Source organism: Dasypus novemcinctus, chromosome 30 (assembly GCF_030445035.2).
Source record: "Dasypus novemcinctus isolate mDasNov1 chromosome 30, mDasNov1.1.hap2, whole genome shotgun sequence".
Taxonomy (NCBI): Eukaryota; Metazoa; Chordata; class Mammalia; order Cingulata; family Dasypodidae; genus Dasypus; species Dasypus novemcinctus.
In genome coordinates this window covers 11,345,890-11,372,480 of record NC_080702.1, presented here as the reverse complement: position 1 = coordinate 11,372,480, position 26,591 = coordinate 11,345,890, and the positions used below count along the sequence as shown (strand labels likewise).

The 26,591-nt window shown below is 42.3% G+C and overlaps 1 protein-coding gene and 1 non-coding gene across 18 annotated transcripts in view; one reads left to right on the top strand and one right to left on the bottom strand.

Moving 5' to 3' along the window:
* Positions 1–26,591, bottom strand: part of LOC131276914 (uncharacterized) — a 337,436-nt gene that overhangs the window by 81,274 nt on the left and 229,571 nt on the right. For 7 of the 17 annotated variants that reach the window (XR_011647776.1, XR_011647778.1, XR_011647775.1 and 4 more), the window contains exon 5: positions 1,185–1,400. The exons of 9 other annotated variants lie outside the window; for them this stretch is intronic. The gene's annotated coding sequence lies outside the window, so the exon portion shown is untranslated. The remainder of the gene's footprint in view (positions 1–1,184; positions 1,401–26,591) is intronic. One more of the 17 variants, XM_071212717.1, reaches the window with a different exon arrangement.
* On the top strand, positions 24,792–24,853 carry LOC111759753 (U7 small nuclear RNA). The gene has a single exon (XR_002793646.1). It is a non-coding gene; the product is annotated as a U7 small nuclear RNA (small nuclear RNA).

Here is a 26,591-nt window from a genome sequence, read left to right as displayed (position 1 = left end):
TATGGTATATGCATGGTCAGCATATGTGGATCCACAGAGGGTGAAATGATCTGGAAGATATAAAGTAGATACTGGCAATTTTGGAAATTTAGGTGAGATACAGAACAACAGGAGGAACCATGGGACCCTGTCACTGAATTTTAGTACCATTTGTAAGCTGATTATTACAAGTTACTTTAGGTTGCCATTAACTACAAAGCCAATCACTCTGATTCACAATTCTTTGCTCCTACTGTCCTTGCTGTTTGTTCTTCTGACAGTAAGAAGATGGCCCAGCAGCAGCTCATCCTATACTTGTTAATCCAAAACTCCAGTCTACCCTCTTATCCAAGGCCAGAATACTCTCAGAGTAATTCATGGTTAAACACCAACGTGCACAGAGATACTCTCTGTCCACCCAGCTCTGAAATAATAAATGATGGTGCAGCTTCCTAATGACCAGGGAGATGAAGTGGCCCCATTGAAGGCTGAGGTGGGGTCGCTATTCTGTGCCTAAGACATAAATGTTACCTTTTTTGTTTTTCTCTTTCCATTGCCTTCAAGTAAGTATATCTAATTATGTGCATTATATTTGACATATACAATTTCCTAGGAGAGGAGAGTGTCAAGTGGGGTCACCTTCAAACTGACCCCTTTTTTAAAGGGGCATCCCAAAAAAGCAGCAGCAGATTATAAACTACACAGTAGGGGTCTTTACCTCAGCAACATTTTACCTCCGCTGATTGTAAAAATTTTGTAATTGCAAAGCAAAATGGACTTGAGAGATCTATGTCAAAATAAATGCCCTTCCACAAACGTCCTTACACTTGCTTACGGGGCCTATGACTTGACCACCCTTTCCCATCTGTTCTTCTAAAGCACCAAGAGAACAAAGTACCTGAGCAAAGACCACACAGCATGATCCAATTCTCGAGAGTTTTCATTTAGGCTATTGGGCATGACTCTAAGGAAGCAAAACAGTACATATTCCAATTCACTCATTTTTGGTTGTTGCATCATCATCTTGCTGCATAACTAGCTTGCATGAGAACTGGCTCACTGCATGGGCACTTGGCTTGCTGCATGGGCACTCGGCTTGCCACACGGGCATTTGCTTGTTCTGCAGGCACTGGCTTGCCATGTAGGCACTCGCCACGCAGGCACTCGGCTTACCACACAGGCACTGGCATGGGCACATGGCTTACCATGCAAGCTCTCAGCTTGTGACACGGGCACTGGCTCACCATGCAGGTACATTTTCTCTTCTTTTTTACTGGGAGGTCACAGGGATAAAATTCAGATCCTCCCATATGGTAGGCAGAGGTCCTGAGCCACATATGCTTCCCAGGATTCACTCGCTTTTAAGGGAAAATCTGCATAAGAAAATCAGAGCATCTTGAGAGTCATTCTGGTTCCATCTCCTAGAAGACACGAGGATTGGAGTATGGTTAAAGAAAGTGATTTACCAGAGAAAGAACTACAGTTCTTGTAAGCATCAGTGTTCCCCTAAGGTGGCATGGATTTTGTGTGCAGGGTCTGGGGAGTGTCTGTGTAAGTCTGTGTGGTGTGCTGGTGAGTGTGCGGGGCAGGGGAGGGGTGTGACTGTGTGTCCTGGAGAGGGGCAGTGGGATGTATTCCCTTGAGCACAATTCTAGCCTCCACTCTTCACCCAAATCCAAAATTCCAGGGTTAGGAATAAAACTGAATTGACTCCCATTTGAGAGAGATTGCTGTCCAGCTGCCCCTCAGTACTTTCCAAGGCCTGGCAGGGTTTCTGGAGGACTTGGTGAAGGGGCTACTGACTGCCTTGTTTCACACACTGGCTCCACAACACTGCTGACCTGGTCTCCTGGAATCAACTGTGCCCACCACAGGATCTCTGGACCACAGGGCTGAGGGCTCCCTGCTCTCTCAGAACCCACAGCTCCAGTGAGACAGTTCGCTCTGTCTCCCCAACTCTACTCATGCCCCTCCCTGTGAGCTTTCCTCAGGCCACTGGGTGTTTTCCTGCCCTGGGTAACTGGGACAAGCATAAATGTTTCCTTCCCTCCCTCCCCCAGCTGTCAACACTTTTCCAGAGCAAGTGTGATTCCAGAAATTATCCTGTACTAGGTTCAAGAGAAGAGATCTGGGAAGTAAAAAGAGCTGAAGAGAAAGAAGAGGAAATGTGGAGCAGGTCAAAAAAGGGGAAGGGAAACAAGTGCATATGGAATCCACTGCTTTTCTAGCTTTCTTTTTGGCATTTCCGGAAATGCAGCAAAACTGAGGGAACACCAGGTAGCTGCAATTAATATTTTACGTGAACATGCAAGTGGAGATAAGAACTAGCTGGTAAAAATAGGCACAGGAATTGAAGGATGTCCTGAGAACTTCTACCCAGGGACAGCAACCCTTTCCATACAAGCCCTTAGGTTGCTGAGCCATCCATGCAATGGCTTTTTTGGAGACGAGGACTGACACGATGCATTGTTTTTCAAAACCTTTATGAGATTGTAATTTTCTTTCTATTATGCCACCGGCTTTTTCCTAAATGCACAAAATTTTTTTTTCTTTGAAGCCCATAAATATATTGCCATAATTCTCATTCACTGCTCAGTGCACACTTTTAATAAGCAGCTTCAAAGCATTCCTTCTATTTCCAAAAAAAAAAAAAAAAAAAGATTTTTTACTTGTTTCAGGACTCTGCTTTGGTTTTGTCTTTTCATGGACTTCACATATTGGCTCTTCTTTACTTAGCATTCACTTTTGACACTTTTTCTCAAATCTTTTACAATTTCTGTTAATTACTCTTCAATATGTTTTTCTCTTTTCAACTTCTATTTCTTATAAAGCATTATCATTCACTGTATTTCTTCTAGCTTACATTACATTTTAAAGTAATTTTTCCTTTTTTTAATGTTCTTTCCTCATTTATGACCCTTCATTTTTTGAGTATTCATCTGATGTCTTTTCATATCCTACTTCATTTTCTTAATGCCTTATACCTTGTTTTTGAAAAAGTACCTCATAAAGTACACAAAAATGAAGATATTTCATTTCTTTGTACTGTTGTTTCTCTGCACTTATTCCTTTTTTGCCCTATATTCCCTTTTGCATGTCAAGCGACACGAGGTATTTTTATTATTGGTCATTTCACATGTTTTTTTCTTTGAAACTGTAGGTAGTATGATTCAGAATAGCTTTCCCAGCCTCACAGAGCTGTCCATCCTGTTGTTTCCATAAAATGCTCATAAATATGGCAGCTAACTTATGGGTATTTCCCGGCTCCATATTTCTCCCAGTCTTAAATATGGGTCTTTGTTCTCACTACCTCTATTGCATCTGTCCTATTCTATTTCATTCTGTATCTGATTACTGATTTTCACCCCTATAGTAAGTTCTTGTTCTGAAAGGGAACAAATGCTGTCATCATGCCAAAATCTAGTCGTTACCTTTACATGGGCATATATTTTCAGAATCAATTAGCTTCAAAGGTATTTTCAGTTAAATGTCTCAAAATGTAATTTATTTCTGAAATACATATATGTAAGTATTTTATCTAAGAATTATTAACTTTTAGTTTCTTATTATTACTGTTGAAACTGAAAGTAAGTTCAAGTCAATTCAAGGATTATCATCAATTTCTAATGTTAAATATAAACTCCAACATAACCCCACAAAGAAAATATCTAAAAAATATACAGAAAAAAAAAAAAAGAATGGGATCAAATTGTTTCACTACAAAAGATCAACTACACAGAAAAGATGGCAGCAATGGAGGAAATGAGGGGTAAAAGGTATAAGATGTAAAAGAAATGAATTTACAATGCCTAAATAAATCCTGCTTTTCAAAGTAATTGCTTCAAAATAAATAGATTATAAGGTGTACTTGCAAGAGACCTAAGTTATTTGGGCTGTCCATGTCTAACCTGGGCTTTGAATCACAACAGAGTTGCAAACACCTACTCACAGCTCATTGGACTCACCCAGTACAACTAAAAAGGAGATGAAGATGGACAACAAACAGCTCAAGGAACATAGAGTCTACAACTGTAAACAAGATAGCGCATTCATCTGCTTCATGGGAGTGAAGCCCCCTCTCAATTAGAGGTGGAATGGGCATCACCATCCCAGAATCTTCAGGAATGGGAATAGAACTATGGAATAACGTAGACTTCCAGGTATCCTACTATAGACTATTTGTGATTCTAGCAATAGAAAAATTTATATCCTTGATTTGGAAGCAGTGGCCATTGGAATTTCTGAGGTCAGGGAGAGGGAAAAACAGGTTCAATATAGGGTTATACTTGAGACTTGGAAATTGCCCTGAATGACATCACAATCACAGATATAGGCCATTATATATCTTGATATAATCTTTAAAATTGTTTGGGAGAAAGTGTAAATGACAATGTCAACTATAATCCATGCTTAGAGGCAATGCTCTAAAATGTATTCATCAATTGTAACAAATATACCATACTAATGAAGAATGTTGTTAATGGGGGGAAATGTGAGAGGTATAGGGAGTGGGGTATATGGGAAAACTCTGTATTTTTAAAAATATATTTACTGAAATATATCACACACCCACAAACATACATAAACAGGAAGTGTATAGTAATAGTTGTGAACTTACAAAACAAATGTATATAACATCATACAGGACTCTCATAAGTCACCCTACCACCAACACCTTACATTTTTGTTAAACCTTTTAAACTAATGATTAAAGAGCACTGTCAAAATATTACTACCAAAGTATTTCCCAATACTTTTCGTATGTATACATTTTTTGTATGTATATTTTTTATTGAAGTATATCACTCATACACATACACACATACGTGTATAGTAAAGATTGCGAACTTAAAAAATAATAAACACACATAACATCACACAGGGGTCTCATACATCACCCCTCCACAAACTCTCTGCATTGGTGTCAAACATTTATTACAAACTATTCAAGAGCATCGTCAAAATATTACCAACTATATTCTTTCTCTTACATTTGATGTATTTTTCCTCCAACCCATACTATTTTTTATATAACATTTACGTAATATAAGTATCTTCAAAAAATAATAAAAACAATAAACTCACCAATTAAAAGACACATATTGGCAGAATGTATTTTAAAAAAATACTTTAAACACCCTGTTATTTTGAAGAGACTCACTTTAGATCCAAAGAAACGAATACTCTGAAAGTTCTGAGATGAATAAAAATATTATGGACAAAGAGTAACAAGAAGGGAGACTATCCTACTATCAGAAAAAAACAGCCTCGAAGTCCAAACTCAGAACAAAAGGAAATGGAGAGAACTATATACTAAGAAAAGGGTCAATCCAACAAGAAGGTGCAACAATCACCAACATATATGCACAGGAGCCGCAAAATACATGAAACAACATTGGCAAAACTGAAAGAATAAATAGTTATACAATAATACTAGGAGACTTCAAAATACCACTTTCAAGAATGAATCAACCATCAAGACAGAGTATTAGAAAGGAAACTGAGGAAGTCAACAATATTATAAATAAACTGCACTTAACAAACGTATATAGAATGCCTCCCAACAACAGAAGAATACACATTCTTCTAAACTATCCTTGTATCATTCTCCAGGCTAGACCGTATGTTAAGACATAAGACAATAAAACTTAAAAGACTGAAATTACACAAAGCTTCTCTTCTACCACAATTGATTTATATAAAAATCAGTAACAGGGAAGCGGCTGTGGCTCAATCAGTTGGGCTCCCATCTACCAAATGGGAGGTCCTGGGTTCACGTGCCGGGACCTCCTTGTGAAGGCAGGCTCATCGGCAAGCGCTGCATAATGCCGCAGACCCGCAAGAGCAGAGGAGAGCCGACTCAGCAGGGTGAGGCAACAAAAAGGGAGACAAGCAAAAACTACAGAAGAGCCCACAGTGAATGGACACAGAGAGCAGACATTAAGCAAGCCACAAGGGGGGTGTGCATGGAAATAAATTTTAAAAACAAATACAGGCACAGAAGAATGCACAGTGAAAGGACACACAGAGTAGACAGCAAGCAAAAATGGTGCAAAGGGGGGGAGAGAAATATTTAAAGAAAAAAATCAATAACAGATGGAAAACTGGAATTATACAAGTAAGTGAAAGATATCTGACCCATTTTTAAATATCCAACAGAATAATTTTCTGAAACCCACCTACAAGAGAAATCAGAAAATTCTTATTAAAAAAAAAAAAACAACCATGCAAAAACCTATGGGGGGAAACGGACTTTGGCCCAGTGATTAGGGCGTCCGTCTACCATATGGGAGGTCCGCAGTTCAAACCCCGGGCATCCTTGACCCGTGTGGAGCTGGCCATGCGCAGTGCTGATGCGCGCAAGGAGTGCCCTGCCACGCAGGGGTGTCCCCCGCGTAGGGGAGCCCCACACGCAAGGAGTGCGCCCTGTAAGGAGAGCCGCCCAGCGTGAAAAAGAAAGTGCAGCATGCCCAGGAATGGCGCCGCCCACACTTCCTGTGCCGCTGAGGACAACAGAAGCGGACAAAGAAACAAAAGCAGACAAAGAAACAAGACGCAGCAAATAGACACCAAGAACAGACAACCAGGGGAGGGGGGGGAATTAAATAAATAAATAAATCTTTAAAAAAAAAAAAAAAAAACCTATGGGAAGGACCAAGGCACTGCCCCTTATAGCTATAAGGGAAACTTATAGCTAAATTTCTACATTAAGAATGAATGGTATCAAACCAATAACCTAACTTCCTATCTTGAAGAAAGAAGAATAAGTCAAACTTAACATTACTAGGAGGAAGGAAATAATAAAGATTAGATATAAGTGAGATAAAGAACAGAAAAACAATTGAGAGGATCAATGAAACAAAAATTTAGTTCTTTCAAAAGATTAATAAAATTGGCAAAGCTTTATCCAAATGAAGAGAAATGAAAGAAGATGCAAATAACTACTTAAGGAGTGAAAGTGGGAATATAATCACTGATCTAGAGGAAATTAAAAGGGTTATAAGAGAATATTATGAACATTCATATGCCAACAAACTAGATTACCTAGAGGACATGAACAAATTCCTAGAAACATAAAAATAATCTGCACTGATTCAAGAAGAAATAAAAGATCTTAAGAGACCTATGAAAGCAAAAAGATTGAATAATCAAAAACCTCCCAACAAGGAAAGGTCCAAGACCAGATGGCTTTAGAGAGAACTGTACCAAGCACTCAAACAAGAATTAACACAAATCCTTCACAAAGCCTTCCAAAAGAAACGAAGAGGTTGGGAGTCTTCCTAATTCATTCCATGAGGCTAGTATTACTGTGATACCCAAACCAGATAGAGACATCAAAAGAAAGTAACAGAACAACTTCTCTAATGAAGCAAAATCTCAACAAAACACTGGAAAATCAAATCCAACAACATAAATTAGAAGGATTATACCGCATGACCAAGGGTGACTTATCCCAAGAAGAAAAAATCCATATGATCACTTTAATAGCACAGAGAAAGCTTCCCATGGTATCTACCATGATTTCATAATAATATCACTCAGAAAAAGAGGAATAAAAGGTAACAACCAAAACATGATAAACACAAAAAACTCACAGCAAACATCGTAGTCAATGTAAGAAAGAATGAAAACTTGCAATGAAAGCCTGAAACCTGTGATCAGGAACAAGGCAACGTTGCCCACTTTTATAACTTCTATTCAAAATTATACTCAAAGTTCCTGGCAGGGTATTTAGGCAAAAAAAGAAAAAGGCATTGAAATCAGAAATGAAAAAGTAAAACTAACACTTCTCTCTGATGGTATGGCCATCCATAATGAAAATCCCAAAGGAGTCACAAGAAAACTACTACAGAAAATAAATTTAGTGAAGGTGCAGGGTACAAGATAAACTCTTAAAAAATCAGTTTTGTTTTTTCATACCAGGAAAGAACAATCTGAAATGGGCATTAAAAACTAATTCCATTAGTTGCAACATCTGCTGTCCAGTTCATTGGCCTCACCCTGGACAACAAACAGGGAGGTGAGGATGGACAACCACCACTCAGAGGAACTGAGAGTCTACAACTGCAAGCTTCATAGTTCCATCCATCACCCATATGGGACTGAAGCCACCTTTCAATTAGAGATGAAATACGTATCCTCACCCCAGAACAGAGAGGAATTACTGGTATTCTGCTATAGACTTATTGGTATTCTAGCAGTGGAAGAAATTATATCATTGATGTGGAGGTAGTGGCTACTGGAGGTGCTGAAGGCAGGGAAAAGGAAAAAGAGGTACAATATGAGGGCATTTCTGGGACATGGAGTTGTCCTGAATGACATTGCTATGACAAATACAAGCCATTATATACCTTCCACCACCTACAGAATTGAATGTAAACTACAATCTAAACTATAATCCATGCTTAGTGGCAAAGCTCCAAATGTGCTCATCAATTGCAATGAATGTGCCACATTAATGAAAGAAGGTGTTATTGTGGGGAAGGTTGTGAGGTGTGGGGAACAGGGCATTTCGGAATTCCTTATATTTTTTAACATTTTGCGAAACCTAAGTATTTTCGAAAAAAAATTTTTTAAATTCCATTCACTATAGCATCTAAAAGAGAAAAAACCTGAAAATAAATTTAAATTAAAAGAATGAACTATACAATGAAAACTGCAAAACACTACAGAAAGAAATTAAAGACCTAAATAAATGTCAAGATATAGTGTGTCCACATTTTACATTTAATATTGTTACAATACCATTACTACTTAAAACGATCTACAGATTAAATATGATACCTATCAAAATTTCTGCAGCATTGTTTTGTAGAAATGAAAAAAGTCGATCCTCAAATTCATATGGAATACCAAGAGGCCACGACTGGTCAAAACAATCTTTCAGAAGTTTGTAACTATATAATAAGCACATGCAACCAGAATATCATCCCAAATTGTACAACATATCATATAAAGAACTGGAAAAACCTCATCTATTCTCCAGGGGAAAAAACAATCAAGCAGATCAGTCCCAAAAGAACCATAGAAGGAATTATCAGACAAAACAGTTATTAAATCTCTGCTCAGTGAGAAAGGTAAATACTCTTGGAATGAAAGAAGAGATAGTTCATAACAAAGAAACAAACAACAAAAAAGATATAAAAGGAAACTTTAGACCTAGATATAAAATATCTAACTGAAGGACAACCAGCAGGATGGCAGTAGAGTAAGCACCAAGAGTCAGCTCCTGCTAAGGGCAGTTAGTAATCACACAGCTATGTAAAGCACCTGTTTGGGGCTCCAGAAGACGAGAAGAACATTCTGCAACATCCTTGGAAGGAATGGAGGGAGGAGACTGTCCCTCTGCAGAAAAGATTCTTAAATAGAGCACTCCATGTCACAGAGGCTGGTGCCCATCCTCCACTGGAGGCACAAGCCACCTCTGGAGCTATTCCGTGGCTGGTATCAAAAGCTCCACTTCCCAAAACCGGGGGAGGAAGAGATATTGTGCATTAACATCAGCTATTGATGAGTAAATTCGGTGGGCTAAAGTATAATATTAAGAACAGCTAAAGTATCAACCTGCCAAGTCGGACAAAGGTCAGCTGCCTCCATTTTGACTCTGCTCCCGGCATGAGGGGAAACCAGCCTGACTGAAAATCACCGTGAAGGTATGAAATAGTTTCTTTCATTCAGATCAACCTGCAGCCCTAGGCTAGGCTTCAGTCCCACCTCTGTCAGGGTGGCAACTGGTGGTACTGCCCCACCTATCCAGGTAACTGCAGGTACCTTTGGTTGGCACAGAATGAATAATAGGGAATATACTAGGGCAACTGCGGTCATCTTGGGCCCGTAATGCATAGATTGCTGCCCACACATGCAGCTCCATGCCCGCCCCAAGCAGGGGAGAAGGGGGCATGAAGCTTCATCAGGCTCTCTGGGCTACTACAGTCTAGGCCTGCATGACTTGGATTATTTCACACACCCGTGACTTGGTCCCTATCCCTGGCAAAGGACAAAGCTTGAAGAAGCTTCATTGGTTCTTAGGGTTAAAAGGGAAACTTGAGCTTCCACAGCTTACATCACCAACTACATTCTTGGTTCCTACTGCACAACCAGCAAGGGAGAAAGGGCAGGAAACCCTAATTTAAAGAGAGAAACTACATGCACAATAAATACTCTAATAAGCCAGAGGCTTACTCTCATGGCCACACTTTAAATCATATTACCTAGCTGGGGTGGTAAAAACAACATGGTACGGCCTGAAGACAGACACATAGGCCAATGGAACCAAACTGATGTTTCAGAAACATACCCTCACATGTATGGTCAAGCGATTTTTGACTAGCCTGTCAAACCCACTCAGCTCTGGCAGAACAGCCCATTCTACAAATGATACGAAGAGAACTGAGTATCAATAGCCAAAAGAAGGAAAGAGGATCCCTATCTCACACCTGATCCAAAAATTAACTAAATATGATTCAAACACCTAAATATAAAAGCAAAAACCATAAAGCTTCTGTAAGAAAATGAAGGAAAATATCTGCAAGACCTGGTGATAGGTGTTATTGTGTGTGTGTGTGTGTACTTGTTATCATTTATTTTATCCCCCCCCCTTGCATCTTGCTTCCTGTCTGCTCTGTCCGTTCACTGCTTGTCTCTCTTTGTTGCATCATCTTGCTGCACCAGCTCTCTGTGGGTGCCAGCCATCAGCTATCCACAGGAGCAGGCCAGCATGCCTTCACAAGGAGGCCCCAGGACGCGAACTCAAGGCCTCTCATATGGTAGACAGGAGCCCAATCGACTGAGGTACAGCCGCTTCCCTGATCCCTATATATATACTTTTTCCTTATTTTTTTTTAAATGTTACGTTCAGAAAATATCCCAATAGCATACTTGGGGTTCCTGGTCAGATGTGGGTGCTCTCTCTCTGGAAATTAAAGAGACATTGTTTTCTGTGCTGTGCTGGTTCAACGAGGACCCACTTGAATCTCCTACTGGACCTCTCAGGCAGCTGTCCTGCTGCCTTGGGAGAGAGGGAAGTGAGGAAGGGAGAAAGGGGGAATGTCAGATTCCCAAGCATTTTATTTAACTGCAAAGAGGATTCCTTGCTCGAAACTTTGTCTGGTATTTTGTTGGTTTGTCTTCTTGTTTTTCCTTCCTCTTTATCCCAAGGCCCTTTTTTCTTTCTTTTTTTTTCCTTACTTGCTCCCTCCATCTCTTTTTTCTTTTCTTTCTCTTCCTTTAAACTTTTTTTATATTAAGTTCTGCAGGGAGCACTTCACATTTGCTGTATTTCCTCATCCTCCATTTCCTCTTTTCTATGTGTATTGATTTTGGCCACCAACATTATCCCCTTTCCGTTACATCTTTCTATCCTCCATCATTTATTGTTTCTCTTACATTACACCTCTTTGTTTGGCCCCCTATTTTTCTGACATTTTATTTCTAATACCTTTGTTCTGGTTTGTCTTATATTGACCCTTTATGTTATTGTCCTTTCTTTTCTCTTTCCCTCTCTCCTGAACACACTAGCCTTTTAATTCACACTATATTCCTCCCCATATTCAGTTTACTGTCTCATTATAGGTACTCTACTTTTCTTACTGTTATAACTCTACAGAGCTTACAGGAGTCTAATATGCTTTCTCCTAGATCTCACATGATTCCTCTGGTAATATTTACTATAAATACTAGGTGGTGGTTTCTTAAAGGAGACAAGAGTAGGACTAAGATGGCCTATTGATACTTACTGTATATAGAAGTTTTAATTAGCTTTACTGTAAAAGTGTGGAAATGTAGAGTGGATAGTAACACATAGCTAGTAACATCCAGTTCATAAATGGGGACGTGGCTGAAAACGGTAGTCTACTGTATGTGGAGTGGCAGAGACATTCAGCCTGGCTGTGTTGCGAGCGATTAGATGAGCACTCTCTCTAGTCCACACGCTTTTGGGCACACCCAAAAGATAGCGCACCGGCACTGAGCCAAATGTCTCCAGCCCCGCCTCACCCTCCTCCCGTGAGCCCTCCACCTCTCAGCTATGCCCCATAAGCCAAACTGCTATATAAATGCTGCAACTTCCTCAATAAAGCAGATGTGCATCGTGAACCCATCTCCGGAGTGAGTCTGTCTTCGTCATCCTTACCCCAACAAGCCCCTACTTCAACAAGTGGTGCCCGAACAGGGACTCGTGGCAGCCAATGCTCCTGCCGTCTATGACTCAGGTAAGTGATCCTTGCCATGGTAACCTCCCCTCCTCCTCTCGGACTCCACAGGCTCGAGCCCTGCCCACTCTCTTGCAAGTAGGCATATTAAAATATCAGAAAAAGAACTTAACCAGTACTGGGATATGATAGTCCACTTCAATCCCTGGCTCTCGACTAGATCTCTATGGGACCCTCAGACCTGGGCTAAACTGTTAAAGCACGTGTGCTCTGCAGAGGGTCATGAAAACAAAACATTCCCTCTCAGCCTTATCCCTGTGCTCCTAGCTATTCATGCTTGCCTTACGGGGGCTCCGGAAGATGAACCAGCCCCTATCCCTGATATAATGCCTGCAGACTGCTCCCCAGCAGCGCCGCCTTATACCTTAACCCCCACACAGTTGTGGGGCTCGACTACACCACCCGATACTAATGCCCTATACTCTCCTCTATTGGAATTTGTGGGGGCCATCAGCTCAGACACCAATGCTACCAGCCCCCCAGCACCACCTGACGCTAAGACGAGGCAGAGCCACCCAGTAAGAGACTCGCTACCATCCCTGTCTACATATAACAACAGGAGTTAAAAATGCTCTTTGACCTAAAATAAGGGGGAAATGGAAAGGACAAATGAATTTATATGGCAATGAGTCTCTAAAAAAGAGTGTGGAGGTTGTCAGAAGGACTGCCCTTATGCACACCTGAGCAGAGTCTCAGAGACAGATAAAGTAGATACAACCCCAGGTATTGGTTCCTTTGAGGGCTAAAGAGACCCACAGGTTCTATGGTCATGGCAGATGGAGTTCACTGCCATGTCAGTTGGCCCTTCTTTGGAGCTGGTGTTTCTGCATGATGGAGCTGGACTCAGATGTGATCTCTTTTCACAAGCCTTTCATGCTACTTTACTGGAACTGTTGGTGCTGCGGTTTAACATATATCTACGGGATTTGAATCTCTGGACTGACAATATGATAGCAGGCCCTGAGCCTCAACAGACTTCAGCTCCTACACTCTGGTTTATTGGACTTACCCACTCAGCTAACATGGAGTTGAAGAATGTCAGCCACCACACCATGGAGCCTAGAGTGCCTACAACGAAAGCAGGAGGATTGCAGCCAATATCCATGTGGAATCTAAGCCCCTTATTGACATAGATGTGGAATGGACACAACCAAGCCAAGGTCCACAGGAAGGAGGAATACGTAAGGATTAGAGTGGACTTAATGATATTCTATTCATGAACTATTGTGGTTAATAATCGAGAAAATGTGGCATTGGTGTGGAAAAAGTGGCCATGGTGGCTGCTGGGTGCGGGGAATGGGAGGAAGAGATGAGATGTGGAGGCATTTTTGGGATTGGAGTTGTCCTGAATGGTGCTGCAGGGACAAGTGCCAGACATTGTATGTCCTCCCATGGCCCACTGGACGGAACGTGGGAGAGTGTGGGCTATGGTGTGGTCTACAGGCCACGGGGTGCAGCGATGCCCAGAGATGTACTCACCAGATGCAATGGATGTGTCATGATGATGGGGGAGAGTGTTACTGTGGGGGGAATGGTAGGGTGGGGGCGGTGGGGGTGAATGGGGACCTCATATTTTTTGAATGTAATATACTTTTTCAAATGAATAAATAAAATTAAATTAAAAAAAGAAAAGAGACTCGCTACCAAGGAACTTTCTGCTTTGGGAGTTCCCACGCCAAAGGAACTCTCTGCTGCAAAACTCCCCGTGTCAGCACTTCCCACTTTGCAACTTCCCCCTCCACAGAACCCAGCTCCCCAGGAAGCCTAGGCTATGGGCACTCCCTGTGACACCTCAGACTCTCCTACCAGCAGTCCATGGTTAACTAACTTCGCCCAGCTTTGCCAGCAACAAGATACCCATTCTATCACAGGAGCAGAATCATGGCCCCACTTCCATCCTGTTAATGTAAACCCCACTGCTGCCCGCCCGGCACAACGGTATCCCCATGAACAAAAAACAATCACCACTTTACGCCGTGTCATGCAAGAGGATGGCCTTAACAGTCCATGCACACAAACGTTATTAGAAAACCTCAATGTAGACCTTAATTGTGCCACTGATTGGAAAAACCTAGCACGCGCTCTATTACCCACTGGGGATTATATCCAATGGAAAGCACTCTATTATGATGAGGCTGAAATACTGGGAGAAAGAAATGTGGGCTGGAGTTAATATTCCCACAGAATCCTTACAAGGAGAGGGCCAATATGCATCTCCTACTGTCCAGGCGACAGGGCCCTCCAATATTTTGATCAATGCCGTTTATGCACTATGAGAGCATTCAAAAAAATAAATCCAAAAGGAAATCCCCTTCAAATGTCTAAACTTGTACAAGGCGCTAATGAAGGCTTTGTTAACTTTTCTGGCCAAGTTAAGGTACTGTAGAGAGAAAAGCCAACCATGCCACAGCAGCGGACATGCTAGTAAAGGACCTTTAATGGGAGGGGGCCAAGGGCGAATGCCGTAGAGCCATCGCTCCATTGTGCAAGGGCACACCGGAAGACTGGGTGCTAGCTTGTCGTGACGTCGGCTCGCTATCCACCAGCGTGTTGGCGGCCGCCCTAGCCCAGCATCTCAAGGTATCCCCCAAATCAAACTCAGGCAATTGTTTCCATTGTCACTCTACTAGACATTTTGTGAGAGAATGCCCACAAAAACAGTCACAAAAATCCTCTCCTGGCAAGCCAAATCCAATCTGTCCTAGGTGCCACAAGGGGCTCCATTGGAAACGCGACTGTAGGTCTCACACCAACGCCCGTGGAGAAACCCTACTGCCTTTAAATGAGAAGCAGGACACCTCTCAGCCCTACCAGTAAAGGAGGAAACTCCATTAAATCCAGGCATTTATTGGACGGTCCCCATCACCCAAAACAAAACGTGGTTAAACCTAGACATCAATGGAAAATCCATAGTAGGGCAGCTTGATACAGGGGCGGATATCTCCGTCCTAAGTAGTAAAGATCTACACCCAGAATGGCCCCTACAGATCAGGCCCATTATTCAGGGAGTGAATGGCTTAAAAACTTCCCGCCAAGTTTCAAAACCCTTAACTTGGACAGACCCAGATGGTACTGCAGGGCAATTCCAACCCTTGGTGTTGACATAACTCCCTAATACCCTATGGGGCAGAGACAAAATGCCTCAGCTCGGAACCGTCCTAACAACCGACCAGTTCCCCCAATCCTAAAGGCCACTGCTCCACCACTAATGACAATCATGAAACCCCTACCAGTCACCCTAAATGGGATACTAAACAACCCATCTGGGTGGACCAGTGGCCCCTGCCTCGTGAAAAACTCACTCAACTCAAAATCCTTGTCCAACAACAGCTAGACCTCGGGCACCTACAGCCCACTACCAGCCCCCTTAATACCCCTGTATTTATTATACAAAAGAAAGCAACAGGCAAATGGCGCTTCCTTCATGACCCGCGGGCCACAAACTCTCATATGGAAAAGATAGGCTCACCACAACCAGGTGTCCCTCATCCCTCAGCTATACACGAAAATAGTTATATTTTTATAATAGACATAAAAGATTGTTTCTTTTCCATCCCATTGCATAAACAAGACCGCCCATATTTCGCCTTCACAGTTCCAGCAATTAACCATGCTCTGCCAGCTGAGCGGTACCAATGGAAAGTCCTCCCCCAAGGCAAGAAAAAACAGTCCCACAATATGTCAAAATTTCGTAGGCAATGCCACGTTACCATTGCAAACTTACTGCCAAATCATCCACTACATGGATGATATTCTCACAGCACACCCTGATCAGGATCATTTAACAAACTGTTTTAAGATGTTACTCCATAATCTAAAACAGTTGGGACTGCAAATCACCCCCGAAAAGGTGCAAACTAAATCGCCCTTCAGCTTTCTAGGATATCATATCAATACGGGCATCAAGCCCTTGTCCCCATCTCTAACAATAACACAAAATTGCACATTAAATGAACTGCAGAAAATCTGTGGGGACATAAACTGGATCAGACCACATCTATCCCTATTGTCACATAAATTAGCCCCCCTCTTTTCCCTTTTAGGGGGAGACCCCAGTCCCATGAGTCGTCGTGTTTTCACTTCTGAAGCTGAAGACGTCATAAAATATATCAATTCCCAAATGCAAAACACAGAACTGGCCAAATTTAATCCTCATAAACCTCTCCTTGCCATAGCATTAGCAACCCAAGGAACGCCCACTGGAGTTCTATGTCAAAATGAGCCCCTATATTGGGTGCACCTCTCCTTCAGTAGTCTCAGCAAAATCACACCCCAATTAATGGCCTTTTGCCTACTGGGGAGAAAATTACGATACACAGCAAAAAGCATCTACGGCCAGGAGCCAGACAAACTAATCTTGCCTCTTACAGGAGAGCATATCACCCACCTCCTCCAAACCAACCTTGAAATACAAATGCTTGTAGCAGGATTTCCTGGGCAAATAGATAATCATCGGCCCACTCACAAACTTCTCTCCACCCTCAAGCAATTGCCGTGCAGTTTCCATGAGAATGCTTAACCACGTCCAAGCCACTCCCAAACGAAACCCCTGTCTTTACAGACGCCAATAAGTCATTCCATGTAGTACTTATAAAACAACAAAAATAAATGATCGGATTATAAAATGCCCCCATGCTGGCTCAGTACAGTTTGGAGAACTATATGCACTCTTCCTTGCGCTATATCATTGTCAGAATATCCCTATAAATATCTTCTCCGGCAGTGCATATGCGGTCCAAACCCTACATAGCCTTCCACATGCAGTCTTCCGCTTAAGAAAAACCCAACTAGATGACCTGTTAACCCAAACCAAGGCTCTCCTTGAAAATAGAGCACAGCCATGGTACATACAACATATTAGAGCACATACTGGTTTGCCTGGCCCTCTAGCACGAGGGAACCAGCAAGCAGACGAATCCATTGATTAATACTCACTGCACCGGCTATTAATCAAGCACCCACTTTACATGCCAAATTCCATATGTCTGCACATGCCCTCAAGCGGCTGTTTCATTAGCTCTCTCACCAACAATGCAAACATCTAACTCGCGCCTGCCCGCGGTGTGTCCCGTTACCACCAGGACCACTTCAACCCCAAGGAGTCAACCCAACGGGGTTGCATCATAACAGCTTATGGCAAATGGACGTCACCCACGTCCCCTCTTTTGGACACTGAAATATGTCCATGTAATTATTGACACATATTCCGGATTTGTGTTTGCCACCGCTCTCTCTCGTGAGCGTACCCGTCATGCTACTTCTGCCTTCTTGCAGGCCATTCTACAAATGGGGGTGCCATGGGCCTTAAAAACAGACAAAGACCCTGTTATACCTCCCAATCCTTCCAATCCTTCTGTTCTGAATGGCGGGTCAAACATCTACAGGCATCCCACACAACCCACAGGGTCAAGCCATCTTTGAACGTGTCCATGCCACCCTGAAACAACATATAATAAAACAAAAGGGGGAGGACTCTAGGGATATACTCAAAAACATCATAACAAAAGCCCTAATTACACTAAATTACTTTTCTTTCAATTCTGAAGGTCTCTCTCCCGCCAACAAGCACTGGGGAGGACTCCGCTCTATACCCACACCAGCGCCCTTGGTGTGCTGGAAAGACCCCCTGATGCAACAATGGAATGGGCCCCATCCCCTACTAGTACAGGGATGAGGGTCTGCGTGTGTCCTTCCAGAAAACGCAGACCAGCCCATCTGGGTCCCCAGCAGATTGATACGGCTCACCCTGCCCACCGAAAAACGAGATGGCCGATCTTCCGCCGCCGAAGATGACCCCCCAGACAGTCACTCTACTCGCAGGCGACATAAATAATCTGTCCCTGGAAGAAAGGCGAGAAGAAGGCGGCCCTGTGAGACGATGCCATCAACACCGTACTCCTGCCCATCCCACGTGTCGCATCACACGGGGAAACATCAAATCATTATGCACAGAAGCCCAACGTATGGCCCCTGCCCCTGCAACACCCAAAACCCTCTTCCTCCTCATTTGCTCGATCCTCACAGCAAACTCCGCTCGCGGACAGCTGCTCTGGACCGCAGTACGACACCCGCCTCTTCTTATGCCCGTGGACACGGACGCTCCACAGTTCCTCAACCTCACCCAACTATTAACATCCCAGATCTTATCGATTAACAACACCCAAGCCTCCGGAGTAGACACCTCTTTACTAGCTGCAATGCTAGAGCACGTACAGTCCCTCCTATCATCTCCCAACCTTCTGCTATGGCTTATAATAGGAATCTTAATTGTTGTCATATGTATTGTCTATTGATGTATCAACAAAAGCCTTCAAGCTTTATCCCAAAAAACTGAAGAAAGGAAATTAGTATAGTAGGCTCTAGTTAATAACAGAGGGGGAGATGTAGGTAGAGCGGCAGAGACATTCAGCCTGGCTGTGTTGTGAGCGACTAGATGAGCACTCTCTCTAGTCCACACGCTTTTGGGCACACCCAAAAGATAGCGCACCGGCACTGAGCCAAATGTCTCCAGCCCCACCTCACCCTCCTCCCGTGAGCCCTCCACCTGTCAGCTATGCCCCGTAAGCCAAACCGCTGAATAAACGCTGCAACTTCCTCAATAAAGCAGACGTGCATCATGAACCCGTCTCCGGAGTGAGTCTGTCTCCGTCGTCCTTACCCCAATGAGTCCCTCGTTCAACAGTCTACATTTGTAAATGCCTAAAGAATAACCTAGGAACTGAATGGCACAGAAAACCAAGAGGTGGATGAGAATTGGGGTTGATGGTACAGATTCAAATGTCCTTTGTCAGAAGGAGCAAATGCACATCACTATTTGATCATATACAATACGGTGGGAGAGGACAAACATGGGAAAAGACAACTGGAGCGGCAGATGGACTGTGATTAGCAGTAATAATGTAGTATTCTTGCATTTATGCCAAAGACATACTGTGTAGGTAATGGTGCAGTATGGAAAATATGTGCCATATGTACACTATGGATATGGTAACAACTGGATGATATCATCATATAATCTGTAACCAATATTCCACCACAGTGTGGTATGCTGATCAAGGGATTTGTTTGGGAATTCTGCACATGTGCATAATTATTTCCTAAATTTACAACTTCTGTCATAAAAATACATTAAAAAATAGTAATAGGGTGGGTTGGGGGAAAACCTACCAAATATAAGAAAAGGATTATAATTAGTAGTAAAATTTCCTCGATATTCTTTCATAATCTATAAAAAATGTCTCACGATAATGAAAGGTATTGTTGGAGGGCCGATACATGGGATCCCATACATATGTCATGCATGTTTGCTTTGTAGGTTCACAATTTTTATTATACACTTGTTTATGTATGTTTATACATAAATGAGATAAAGATAAAATAAGGTTGGTTGGGGGAAAAATGCTTTGGTTAGTAGAAATATTTTGATGTTCCCCTTTAATCATTACTGGAAAATGTTTAACAAGAAAGCAAGGCATTGGTGGTAGGGTGAGGTATAAGAGTCCTGTTGATGTTATATATGTTTCCTTTGTAAGCTCAAAACTATTAATATAAACTTATTGTTCACATAGGTTTCTGTATGAGTGATATACTTCAATAATTTTTTTAAAATTAAGAAAAAAAACACCATTTCCATTAATTCCAACACCTACTCTCCAGTTCACTGGCCATATAGGATTGAAGCCACCCCTCAATTAGAGGTCGAGTGGTCATCACCCATCCCACAATCTTCAGGATTGGGGAATAAAATATGGAATTGAGGGGACTTACTGGTATTCTACTACAGACATACTGGTATTCAAGCAATGGAAGAAATTTTATCATTGATGTGGAAACACTGGCCACTAGAGGAGCAGAAGGCAGGGAGAGGGAAAAGGAGGTGTAAAATATGGGGTCATTGTTGGGACATGAAATAGTCCTGAATCACATTGCAACGACACATATAGGACATTAATTCCCTGCCATAACCTACAGAATTGAGTGGGAGAGAGTGTAAACTAAATGTAAACTGTAAACCATGCTTAGTGGCAATGCTCCGAATGTGTTCATCAACTGCAGTGAATTTACCATACTAATGAAAGAAGTTGTTAAATGTGGAGAAGGGTGGGAGGTGTGGAGAGTGGGGAATTTGGGTACCCCTTATATTTCTGTATAAAATTTTGTGTAATCTATTTATCTTCTAAAAAAATAAAAAATATATTTTAAAAAAACTATTCTATTCACTACAGCACCTAAAAAAAAAAAAATACCTGAGAATAAACTTAAACAAAGAGATGAATGACCTGTACAATGAAAACCACAAAACACTACTGAAAAGAAATTAAAGAAGACCTAATAAATGGCAAGAAATTACCTAAAGTGATCTACAGATTAAATGCAATACTTCTCAAAATCTCTACGGTCTTTTTTTTTTGGAGAAATGGAAAGAGTTGATCCTCAAATTCATATGGAATAGCAAGAGGTCCCAACTAGCAAAATCAATCTTTCAGAAGTCTCACAACTAAATAACAACCACATGCAACCAGGATATCATGCCATATCATACAACCAAGCCAAGGTCCACAGGAAGGAGGAATACAGTAAGGATTAGAGTAGACTTAATGATATTTTATTCATGAACTATTGTGGTTAATAATCGAGAAAATGTGGCATTGGTGTGGAAAAAGTGGCCATGGTGGCTGCTGGGTGCGGGGAATGGGAGGAAGAGATGAGATGTGGAGGCATTTTCGGGACTTGGAGATGTCCTGAGTGGTGCTGCAGGGACAATTGCCAGACATTGTATGTCCTCCCATGGCCCACTGAATGGAACGTGGGAGTGTGTGGGCTATGGTGTGGACCACAGGCCATGGGGTGCAGTGATGCCCAGAGATGTACTCACCAGATGCAATGGATTTGTCATGATGATGGGAGAGAGTGTTACTGTGGGGGGAGTAGTGGGGTGGGGGCGGTGGGGGGTGAATGGGGACATATTTTTTGAATGTAATATATTTTTTTAAATGAATAAATAAAATAAAATTAAAAAAAAAAAAAAGAACTAGAAAAATCTGGTCTGTTCTCCAGGGGAAAAAAACAATCAGCAGATACAGCCCCAAAGGAACCACAGAAAGAATGATGAGACAAAGCAGTTATTAAGTCTCTGCTCAATGAGAAAGGTAAATACTCTCCTTGGAGTGAAAGAAAAGATAGTTCAAAACAAAGAAACAAACAACAAAAAGATGTAAGAGGGAAACTTTAGACCTACATATAAAACATCTAAACTCAGGGACAAACCAGCAAGATGGTGGCCAGAGGAAGGAGTTCCAAGAGTCAGTTCATGCCACAGGACAGTTAGCAATCACACTGAGCTATCTACTAAAGCACCTGTTTGGGGGCTCCAGGAGACCAGAAGAGCATCCTCCAACATCCCTGAAAGCATGGAAGGAGGACACTGCCCATCTGCCGAGAAGATTTATAAGTAGAACACTCCACACCCCAGAGGCTGGCACCCATCTTCCAGAGGCAGCACAAGACATCTTGGAGCTATTCCCCAGCTGCAATCAGAAGTTCCACTTCCCAAAAATGGCAGAGGAAGAGAAGACTGGGCACCAGCTTCAGATACTGATTAGTAAAGTAAATTAGGCAGTCTAAAGTAAAATGTTTAGAATGGCTAAAATTTGAACCTATCCAAGTCAGAAAGAGGCTGTGTTGTAGGCAGCATATCTCAGCCTAGCAAAATGGCTCAGCTTGTACCGAGATGGCCTCTGGCGCTAGCTGGCTCGCCAACCTGAAAGCTGCTTCTTTCCCCTGCAACAAGAGCGAGCAACCTATACACTCCGTCCCCTTTGCCCAGCCAATCAGCGCATGCCACACTCCCCTCAACCCCCACCCTAGCCCTTATAAGCTGTTGCACTTCCCTAACAAATCAGACCTGCGCCACCAGCCTGTGTCTCCAGAGCGGTTACTGTGTGTTATTGGGTTACTGTGTGTTATTGTGCTCTGTTCGTCCTTACCTCTGGAGGCCCCCAGGCCGCTCCTCAGGGCACACTGGCGGCAACAAGGCTGGTAACCACTATTTTAACTCTGCCCCTGGCACAAGGAGAAAATTCCAGTGATGTAAGGACAGGCTTCTTTCCATCCTTATCAGACTGTAGCTCTAGGCTAAGCCCCAGCCCCATCTCCAGCAGGGAGGAGGCTGTGGGGCCCTGCACCAGCCTCTCCAGGAAAATAAAGACCATGCCTCAGAGGACTACAATCATTCTACTCTGACTGCTTCAGGGGCTATTCTGGAACTGGAAGCTCCATTTCCCAAAAAACAGGGAAGGAAGGGATGGTTGGCCACCAACTGCAGCTAGTGATTAGTAAATATGGCTGGCTGAAATAGAACCCTAAGAACAGATAAAGTTTGAACCTGTCCAAGTCAGAAAGAGGCCAGTGGACACCATTTTGACTTTGCCCCCAGCATGAGGGGAAGCTGGGCTGGCTGAAAATCATGGTGATCGTAGGGACTGGCTTCTTGTACCGAGATCAGCCTGCAGCCCTAGCCTAGGCATCAGCCCCACCTCTACCAGGGAGGAAGCTGGCGGGCCCTGCACCAGCCTCTCTGGAGAACTGCGGGAACATTCGGCTGGCAGACTGAATACTGGGAAGACTACCAGGGCAACTGTGGTCATTTTGCACATGTACAGCATAGCATGTTGCCCACACCTGCAGCTCTATCCCTGCCAATGCAGGGGAGGGGACTTTAAGCTTCCTCAGTCTCTCCAGGTGACTACAGTCTAGGTCTGCGCACCCTGGATCATTCCATACAGCTGTGGCACTATCCATACCCTGCAAAGGAGAAAGAAGGGAGGAGATTCATCAGTCCTTGGGAAACAAGGGCAGTTGAGTCTCCACTGCGTTCAACACCAACTATATCCTTGGCTCCCACTACACAACTGGCAAGGGAGAAAGGGCAAAAAAACCCTCAACTAAAGAGAGAAACTGCACCCAGAATAAATACATCTAGTAAGCCAGATGGCAAGATACCAAAAAAACTGCAATCCATACAAAGAAACAGGAAGATATCACCCAGGTAAAGGAACAAGGTAAGCCTCCTGATGACATAAAGGAGCTGAGACAACTAATCATAGATGTTCAAACAAATCACCTTAACAAATTCAACGAGATGACTAAAGAGATTAGGTACATTAAGACAACACTGATGCTCCTCACCTGCGATACTTGAACCCCCCTATGGTACAAAACTACTTCAAAAATGAAGTCTAATATTTCCATTGCCTTGCCAATGGGCCCTACTTTGGAATTTGTGTTCCTGAGTCTAATGGATTGGGACTCAGATGTGACCTTTCTACACATGCCTCTTATGTCACTTTTACTGAACCTGTGGTTGGTTGGGGTTGGTATATACCAAGGAACTTAAATCTCTGGACTGGGGATGTGCCTGAGCCTCAGCAGAGCTGCAAATCCTACTCTCCGGTTTGTTGAACTTACTACACAGGTCAGCTAGGAGGTAAAGATGGTCAACCACCATGCCAGGGAGCTGAGAGTGCCTATAACTCCAAGCAGGAGAATCGCATCCATCAACCATGTGGGCTCTAAGCTCCTTCTCGATATAGAGGTGGAGTGGACATCACCAAACCAGGGTCCACAGCATGGAGGAATAAAATACAGATTACAGTGAATTTACAGGTATTCTACTATAGAACTACTGTGACTACTAATGGTCGAAACTGGAGCATGGATCTGGAGAAAGTGGCCACGGTAGTTGCTGAGGGTAGGAAGAGGGAAGAGGAGATGAGATGTGGGGACATTTTCGGGACTTGAAATTATCCTAAATGATATTGCAGGGACAGATGCTGGACATTATATATCTTACCATAACCCACTGAATGGCCTGGGGAGAGTGTTAACTACAATGTAAACTATTATCTATGTGGTGCAGCAGTCCTCCAAAATGTATTCACCAAAAGCAATGAATGTGCGACAGTCGATATATGTGGGAACCTCTTATATTTTTTAATGTAACATTTTTTGTGATCTACGTATCTTTTAAAAAAAGAAGACAACTTAATAAAAAATTAAAGATGGCACTGGAAGAGCACAAATTTCAAAGTACATACAGAAAAACTGGAGATCTTATGGGAATTAAAGCTGCAATAAATGAAATTTTAAAAATACTGGAGTCATATAACAGATTTGAGGAGGCAGAAAAAAGGACTAGTGAGCTGGAAGAAATAGCTTCTGAAAGCAAAAGTAAAAAAGAACAGTGGAAGAAAGAATGGAAAAAATTGAACAAGGTCTCAGGGAACTAAATGACAACAAAAGATGTGCAAACATATGTGTAAAAGGTGTCCAAGAAGGAGAAAAGGGGAAAAGGGTAATAGGAATGTTTTAAGAAATAACGGTAGAAAATTTCACAACCCTATTAAAGGACATGGATATCCATATCCAAGAAGCACAACGCACTCTCTTATGTATAATTTCAAAGAGTACAACTCCAAGACATATTAATTATAATGTCAAATACCAAAGACAGAGAATTCTGAGCGAGAGAACCAATGCATAACATATAAGGGACACCCAATAAGATTTAAGTACAGAGTTCCCATTGAGGCAAGAGAGAGTGGTGAGTGTTACAGGTCTTTTAGAATTTGTTCAGTAGGTCTTCTGGCTCTTGCTGGAAGACCCTTACTTTCCCCATATTTTTTTTTTCTTTCCATCCCCTGCCCTGCTGTTATTGCTGTCTGTGTCCATTTGCTGTGTGATCTCTTTATCAATTTCTCTTTTTTGTCTTCTCTTCTCATCTTTGTCCAAGATTCACCAGGATTCCATCCTGGGGAACTCTAATCTGGAGAGAAGTTCCCTGTCAATTCTACTACCTCAGTTCCTGGCCTCTTGCTGCGCTTCACCTTGACTCTTCCCTTGTCTCTTTTTTAATGTGTCATCATCTTGCTGCATGACTCCCACAGGTGCTGACTCACTGTGTGGGCACTCAGCTCAACATGCAGGCACTGGCTCGCCATACGGGCACTCGTGTGGGCATTCAGTATGCCACCCAGGCACTCTCGTGTGCACTTGGCTCACCAAGTGGGGACTCAGTTTGCCATGTGGAAACTCAGCTCACCATGAGGGCACTCGGCTCACCATTCGGGCACTTGGCTCAGTGCAGACATTTAGCTCGTCACGCTGACAATGGCTTGCCATACAGGCACACTTTCTCTTCTTTTTCACCAGGAGACACTAGGGACCAAACCTGAGACTTCCCCTATGGTAGGCAGAGACCCTATCACATGAGTATATATCACATGATATAGTTAAGACACTGTGAAGGAAAAATTTCCAGTTAAGAATCTTATACCCGGTAAGATTGTCTTTCAAAATTGAGGGTGAGTTTAGAATATTCACAGATAAACAGAAATTGAGAGAGTTTATAACCAAGAGACCAGTTTTGCAGGAAATATTAAAGGGTATGTTACAGCCTGAAAAGAAAAATCAGGAGAGTCTAGAAATATAGGGTATGTAAGAAAAAGTAACCGAAAGTGTCAACAGTGGTAAAATAAAATGACAGATAAAACACCAATATTGAAGAATCAACCTAACATTGTAAATCACTTGTATACAGAAAACTACAACTCATTGTTAAAAGAAATTTAAAAAGATGTAAATAATTGGAAGAACACGCCATGCTCACATATTAGAAGACTAAATATCATTAAGATGTAAATTCTACTCAAATTGATAGATTCTATGCAATTCTGATAGAAATTCCAACACCATTTTTAAAATAATTGGAAAGCATGATGATCAAATTTACTTGGACGGTTAAGGGGTCCTGAACACCAGGAACACCTTAAAGAAGAAAACTGAAGTTGTAGGACTCTCACTTCTGGACTTTAAATCGTATTACCAGGTATACTGGTGAAAACACCATGGTACTGAAATAAAGACAGATACATAGACCAAAGGAAATGAAGTGATGGTTTCACATACCATCAGTTTTTATTTTATTAACACATTTCTTTTTATTAAAGTTAATAGATGACAAAGAATGTTACATTAAAAAAACATAAGAGGTTGCCCATCATCCCAACTCCCACCTCCATCATTTTTGTAATCTGTATTTCTCTGAAGATAAATACATCACAAAAAAGGTTATATTATAAAAAAAGAGGTTCCCATATACCCCCATCCTCCCACCCCACTCCTCCCACACAAACAACCTCCCCCATCATTGTGGCACACTCACTGCACTTGGCGAACACATTTTGGAGCACTGCTGCACCACGTGGATAATAGTTTATCCTGTAGTTCACACTCTCCCCCAATATATTCAGTGGTTATAGCAGGATATATAATGTCCACCATCTGACCCTGCAATATCACTTAAGAAAATCCCAAATCCCAAAAATGCCCGCTCATCACATCTCT